This window comes from Myotis davidii, unplaced genomic scaffold, assembly GCF_000327345.1.
Source record: "Myotis davidii unplaced genomic scaffold, ASM32734v1 scaffold162, whole genome shotgun sequence".
NCBI lineage: Eukaryota > Metazoa > Chordata > Mammalia > Chiroptera > Vespertilionidae > Myotis > Myotis davidii.
The window spans coordinates 757,253-765,499 of NW_006300036.1; positions in this window are offsets into that span (position 1 = coordinate 757,253).

The following is an 8,247-nucleotide window of genomic DNA, read 5'->3' on the forward strand; positions in this document are numbered from 1 at the left end:
TTTTCTATATCCACTGAGACACTTAGGGTCAAGAGTAGAAATGGCTAATTATTTGTTAATAGCCAACCAGCCATAATATATTAAACAATAATTATGGGGGGAAAGGACAAGCCGTTTAAAATGTATGTATTGCTCAAAAATGAAAAGATAATGAAAGGGAAAAGAGTTGTTAGAATTCACCAACTGCTCTAATATAACATAAAAGTATGAAACTATACCTGAATTCCACATAGAAGAAAACCAAAAAGGCTAAAAAGTGGACAAAAGGGGAGGCAGATAATAATGAAATGCATGACTTTTAGCAAGTGGATGGAAGCAAATCAAAAGTTCTAGTAAAATTAATAGAATGTTGTTTTACAAAGGAATACATTAAATCTCTGTAAATATCTGAACTCATCATATTTGATTATAAATCTATACCTGTGTTTACACTTTTCATATGACATTTGCTTTGTTGGACTCATCAGGGAGACACATAAACATCTTATTTATCAATTAAATAAAATTCTAAAAATATTTTGATATTTTCCTTAACAAATTCGAGGCCATGTAATGAATTAATAAGCCTCTTCCTTTCTATGGCCAGATATATAATTACTGTAGAGATTTTCTTTGCCCTTATTTTCAGTCATTTATAAAACAATTTCTATGGAATTCTATAGAAACATTAAAGATCAATAACTAAAGTTCATTTTTTTGTTATATTAAGGGATTTGCTATATACCTAACACTTTCATTTTAACTGTCTTTCATTATGTTACTTACTATGAAGGAAAATCTTTTCAAATGAATTTTTCTTCAGATTCAAAGCAAACAATTTTAAATTAACTTTTGGAGAGGTTTAAACTTGATACTCCTTTAACAAGCTAATAATGTTTTAATTCTCAGGTGTAATGCTGGCTAACTTTAACTTCAGCATCCAACTAAACTTTTTGTTACTGAGAAATAGTGCAGAATATTATCATGTAAAATATTTTTAAAACTCTACTAGAAAACAAAATAAATGCAAAAATTTATTCAAAATACATTTTAACTTGAACAGTACTTATTATAAAATGAATTACAAATGCTTTATAAATGAAAAGGATGTATGTTCTAATTACAAGTTAGTTTTATCTAAAAGAGATATTCTATAGTGCATGCATTAAATTTGATTTCTTCAGGCAATTTCACAATATTTTATAAGTAATATCTAGGAATTAACCAAAGGCTTGAAAAAAAAAGAACAATATTGATTTTATATGTTTTCTATTATATTTTCAACAGTATTTATTTTATATAACACATAATTTGCATGCACTTTCCAGCCACCCAACAAATAAAAATAAAAAAACATTGAGGTGGGCAGCTGGACCCCATCCATGCACAAATTCGTGCTATGGGCCTCTAGTATCAAGATAATATGGCTTCCTCTTTGAACTTATTAGTGTCCACATTTCCCCTCCAAATATTTTGTTTCCTCCATATACAACTAATTATTAATCTCTACACATTAGGAGCTCTTTAAGGTAATGTTTCTTCTTTCTGATACTCCTTTTTCTACCCTTTATTCATAGTGTAACTCTTAATTTTCAAGTTTCAATGCAAGCATTATTTCCTTTAAGAAGTATACTCTTTCTGATTTACCCTAGCAAAAGTTAACTCCTCATCCTCCATTTTCTATTTCTTTCTCAGGGGATATTTTAACTCTACTAGTATTTCATTGAAATATCCTATATAATAAAAGCTTAATATGCTAAGTGTCAGGTTGTCTGGTCATCCGTTCAACCAATCAAAGTGTAATATGCTAATGATATTTTAAGGCCATTCAACTGCTCTCTATGTCGTGCACTGACCACCAGTGGGCAGACAGTCAGCCAGTCGACCAGTTGCTACGATGTGCACTAACCATCAAGGGGCAGACTGTTGACCGGTCGACCAGTAGCTATGATATGCACTGACCATCAGGGGGCAGACGCTTCTTCCAGTAGGTTAGCTTGCAGCTGGGGTCTGGCTGATTGGGACTGAGCGAGAGGGGCTGGACATGCCCTGGAGCCCTCCCGCAGACCCTTCCCAGCTGGCCAACCTCCCGCATCCCTCCTGGCGCCGATCGTGCACCAGTGGGGTCCCTCGGCCTGGCCTGCATCCTCATGCAATCTGGGACCCCTCGGGGGACATCAGAGAGCAGGTTTCAGCCAGATCCTGCAGGCCAGGCCAAGAGACCCCACTAGTGCACGAATTCATGCACTAGGCCTCTAGTAGTATATAAAGATCCCCTCATTTGTTCAAGACTGCAGTCAAATTTTAAAGGTTTCATCATAAACTTTTATATTTCTGATCAAGCAAATCATGGTTTAACATAATTGCTGTTTCTATGGAAAGTGATCTATTTTGCAATGGTAAATTATAGCTATCAATAGCTGTCTCTATATGGGATAACTATTGATTTTACATATTTCCTTTATAACTACATAACTCTCTGAATTATTTGACAACCACTTTCAATTGATTCCTACGTGTTTTCTCTAATGAATTAGATTACAAAAAATATATCACCACCTCTGTTCTAATACTTTTAACTCCTTTTACATTTCCTTATATTACTGCATTGGTGAGCATGTTTATGATTTTACAGTTGTTCCTATGTCAGGTATGTTTTCCTGATTTTGATTTCCTGAGAGTGTTTCTGTCATCTTACCAGTAGAGAATGGCTATTGACTTAAAATATATATTATGTGCTGAATGTTATCATATGCTCTTTCATCATATCTATATATATGAAAGCCAAGCGACCAGAATGATGGAACTACTGGAAAAACCAGTCACTATGATGCCCACAGCAGTGGGCAACCGGCCCAATTAGGGCCCTTTTTGGCCCCTACCAGCAGCCTGCAGCCCCTCCTCCCAGCCAGCCCTGTCCCCTCTTATGGCAGTCAGACATCCCTCTCACAATCATGGACCGCTGGCTCCTAATTGCTCACCTCCCTGCCTGGTCACCCCTCACTGCCTCTGCGTGCTGGCCTAATCACCCCTAACTGCCCCCACTGCTGGCCTGGTTGCCGCCAACTCCCTTCCCCCGATGGCCTGGTCACACCCAACTGCTCCCCCTGCTGGCCTGGTCGGCCCTCATGGCCCCCCTGCCAACCTAGTTGCCCCACACAGCCTACTGTTTAGTTGTTTGATCGTCCCTCACTACCAGTCCTGCTGGTCTGGTTGCCCCAGACAACCTGCTTGTTCAGTCATTTGGTCGTCCCTCACTAACCCCGCTGCCGGCCTGGTCATAGGCTGCCATCTTGTAAGGATATGAGGGTTCATTTGCATATTACCTCTTTATTATAAATGATTTGATCATACATCAACTCCAATCTAAAAAAAAAGAGAGAAAAAACATATGATTACATTGGTGAGGAAAAGAAGTAAGTATGAAAAATGCTTTTTTAAAAAGTCAGTAAAGTAGGGTTATTTGAAAGTCAGAAGAGTAAGTAAAGAAACTGTATTCAGAGAAAAGTCAAGAGAAATGAGAATAGAAAGCATGCCAAACCAATTTTATACTGTTTAGATAGCAAATTACTAAGTTGTTATAACTTTTTTGAAGGTTGGCATGTTTAGCTATTTATGAATCCCCAAGCCAATACAAGTGAAAAAGTCTCTCTCTTGTACCAAACTCTAGTCAAGCTCCTCTAAGCTCTCCTCTCTTCTGGGCCTCAACCTTGGTATATAAGAACTGCAACTCTTGGAACAAATGATTTTTGCCTACCCGCCACTGAGATAAGCACAAACACTTGCATAGTTTCTATCAGCTCAAGGCTGTGTTCCTAGAATGAAACTAACCCTTTTGAAAATATCTGAGACAGCTCTACATTGCCAAAAGAACGTATTGTTTGTTCCAACCAAAACCTGACGATAGGTTCCTGAACCTCCTTTCAGATAAGTTCCTTTAGAACGTCTGTAATTACAAGTGCTTTCTTTGCCCCTTTCAGAGGTAAATCTTCTACCACCTAAAACCATCTCCTTAAGGACCTGGGAGCTATCTCTATGAAATACAGGGGGATAGAGTTTGTTCTCTTGCTTCTCAGTAAGGGCCTGGCTTTGTTGAATACCTTGGTCTAATTTACAAAACTACCTGCTGTCCTGAAGATAATCCCCAAGGAACAGTCAGACTGCCTAATCATGTTGACCAATCCTCTTCTCAAGTTAGCTCCAAGAATCTGGTCAAATTATTGGGGAACATAGCATTTTATTTTAATTAAGATTATTAGCTAAAAAAGTACTCACTGGTGATTGGGAGGTATCTCCCTATAGGGATAGAGAATAAAGCCAAAACAAAAGAAAACCAGCGACTTTAAACATAGAATGACTTTAACCACAGAGTCCTAATTTTCAGTTATTTGAAATTATAAATTTCATTTATATTTAAGCCAATTTGAGTAGGTTTTCTGTTCATTATAATTAAGAATCTTGTGTAATACAGCATTCTTTTGTAAATTATATAATTAAATATTTATAACAAACTTTAAAGATAGATATTGTTATCCTCCTTTCAAGGCTAAATAAGGCCCAAAAAGATGAAGTGATTTTTCTAAGATTATTTTAACTGGAAAGTAATTGAACATGGACTCAAATTCCCACATTCTTAATTAAAATTTCACTGCCATCCAATCAGTTACATAAGCTTGACTTTTAAGAAAAGTTTTTTTTCTGTAAATGTCTAATTATTGTTTTCCTATTTAAGATGAATTATGAGAACAAATCTGTTATAGTCACAGCACATGTGTTTGCATCAAATTTAATCAGATACCTATTTACATGGATGAGACATCTAGATTTCAGAATTTGCAAAGTAATAAAATTACCTATGTATACTACTCTTTATATGATTACATATTATTGATTTTCTCCTCATAAAATTATTCAAGGGGTCATATATAGTATTACCATTTATACTTTTTAATGAGTACATTTTTTATCTGCATTTTGTTGTCACTTGACATATGTTTCTAATTTATATAGACCCTGTGTGCTTATGTCTGTTATTGTTTAAAGTAAAGAAGGCAAGAATTTTTATACTTAAAATTTGGTGCTTCAAATTACCTTGTAAAATAGTTCTAAATGAATGCTAAAGAATGGACAGACAGATCAATGTGTACTAAAGGTTGTTCTTTAGCTTGGGTTCAACTATGAAAACCCTTGTTCTTTATCCAAATTATGTTCATTTTATATATAATTATAAACACTATTTTTGATATAATGGTATGTAATGTTGATGTTTGTAAACGGTTATGCCAGAAATATTGGCCCTTCTTCCAGTATTTAGGGTGGTGGTGGCACTAGTAAATCTATTTATTTAGGAAACCCTTAGAGAAACTTTTAAAGCAGGAGTTAGTTTTAAAAACTGTCTAGCCTAACCTCATTACTGTGTTCCCAAAATTAAATGTCACCTGCTTAGCATTAGACAGCTCAGCTTTAGCAAAGGTAGGTCTATGACCCCACTCTCGAGACTTCATTTTCTTACTCATTCCATTGAGCCTGCTCCACAAAGAATCATTAAAATAATGTTTAAAAATTCTTCTTGGGTATATTTTTTGGTTTACAAGTACTTAAATTTTGTATTTGCTTTGTATTTCTCAAAATTATATGTTTTTATAATTGCACATTAGATTGGAGCCAGATTTTAATTTGTATCTTCCTCCCCCAAATAAACCACAATAGCATATATATGTTTACATAAACTCACATATGAATATATATAAATCTCAAATCAAACTGTTTAGACAGTAAGGACACAAGTTGTTAAGTATTGTCAGAATATGGTAGTTATGGATGAAGAAAAATGAAGAGATCCCATTTTTCATGTGGAAGATAACAAATGTAAAGCTTAATTTGGGCAACATGGTTATTTCAATTATCCTATGGCCTTGTTCAAACACTTTGTCTCCTCCCTCTTCCTAATTTTCTGCATATATATAATTTGCATGCACTAGCTCCAAAATCCATCTCCTGCCCAGTCCCATTACACTTTATTAAATCAGGTCCCATCATTTTGTACTTAAGTTACTAAAAACACCTATAAAACAGCCTTCTTTTATGCAATCTTTTCACCGTCCAATCTGTGTACAATTCAGTAACCAGGATGATCTTTATAAAAGCTAAATCTGATCAAGTCAATTTGATAAGTCCCTAGAGTCCTTAAGAAAAATTCAAATTCCTTAATATGGCATAAAAGGCCCTCTAAGGTCTCTGCTTTCTTATCTCCTAACTACCCACTTTCTGCTTTATCATGTCTCCAGATTTTTTTCCATTCTCTAGACTTCTCACAGCTCTAAACATTCCCACAGATTATTCCACAACTTAAAATATTTCATTCCCTACTTATCCCACATAATGTCATATTTTCTTCAATGCACAGTTTGTATGTTACCTTGAGTCCTTTTTTAACCACAAATTTTTAACAGAGGGTGTTCAGCTGTTTTCAAATAGCACCCAGCTAACACTTCAATAAAGAATTTATCACAGCATATAGTGATCTATTTATGGGTCATCCTTTTCTCATTATACAATGTTTGGGAGTTTGTCTAATTTATTTATTCATTACCACATCTTACCATATTCTGAGCACCATACATGTCAAACTCATATGTTGGTTGAATACTGTTTCTCTGACACCCTCTCTTTAGTAAGAGAAGTGGTGGAAATTTCTTTTTTAAAAAATAATTTTAAAATACCAAAATGAAAAAGAAAGGAAATCAAGGAAACAGAGAAATATAATCCAACAAACAAACAAAATAAAACTCCAGAAAGTGGCCCTAATGAAATTAATATATTAATTACTTGAAAGATACTTTAAAATAACAACCATGAAAAAATGTTCAAGGATCTCAGGAGACCAATGCAAAAACAAAGTAAGAATTTCAACAAAGATAGAAAAAGTTTTTTAAAGAATCAAACAAAAATCTTGGAGGTAAAGAATACAATAATTGAACTAAAAAAAATCAACAGAGGGATTCAACAATAGAGTGGACAAAGCAGAAAAGAAAAGTAGTAAACATAAAAACAATTGACTTAAAATTTTCCAGAGAAGCAAAAATTTAAAAAGACTGAAAAATAATTTAAAAAGTTGAAGTGACTTATGAAGCCACATCAAAATGAACAATAACGGATTACAGAGTCCAAGAAAAAGAAGGAAATGAGAAAGAACCACAAAGTTTACTTAAAAAATAATGCTTGAAAATTCCCTAAATCAGAAGAAGGAAATATAGAAAAGACCAAAGGATCATAAATAAGAGGAATTCAAAAAATACCCACTGAGTATATTATGACTGCATTGTCCAAAGAAAGAATTTTGAAAGCAGCAAGGGAAAAGCAATTTGTCACATGAAAGGGTATCCTCATAAGACTATCAAAGGCTTTTTCAGAAACCTTGCAAGCCAGAAGAGAGTGAGATGATATAGGAAAAGAGCTAAAAAATTCATTCATTCTTTAGAAAACAAACTGCCAAACAAGATTTTTATACCAAGCAAAACTATCCTTAAAAATGTGGGAGAGATCAATACTTTTCCAAAGAAAACGGAGGGGATATTTTTACTATTAAACCTGCTTTAAAAAATTGTAAAGGGAATTTTTTTTGAGTTGAAATAAATAGATACCAAATAGCAACATGATAAATACAAAAGTATAAAACTCACTGGTAAAGAAATATATAGAATACTATATTACCATAGGATGATGTATAAATCACTTGTGTTTTAAATATAAAGTTTAAAAGACAGAGTATGAAAAATAGCTATAACTATAAAAATATGTTAATGAATACACAATATAAATATATGTAAATTGTAACATCAAATACAAATGTGTCAGGAAATAAAAGGTAGAGTTATTCGTATGTGCTTGAAGTAAAACTGCTATCAGCTTATCATAGACTATTATAACTATAATATTTTATGTAATCTCCATGGGTAATCACAAAATGTATATATATAGAAGTTACACAAAAGAAAAATAAAAAGGAATCAAAGCACTTAAATAAAAAAATTAATAAAGCACAAGACAGCAAAAGTGAAGAAAATCAAAAGAACTAAAAGAAAGAGAATTAACAAAATGGAAATAGTAAATTCTTCCCAGTCTGTAATTACTTTAAATATAAATAGATTAAATTCATCCATGAAATGACATACAATGGCTCTATGGATTAAAAAAAAAATCATAATTGCAGAAATAAAACAAGATCTAACTATTTGCCGCTACAATGGTACAACATTATATATATAT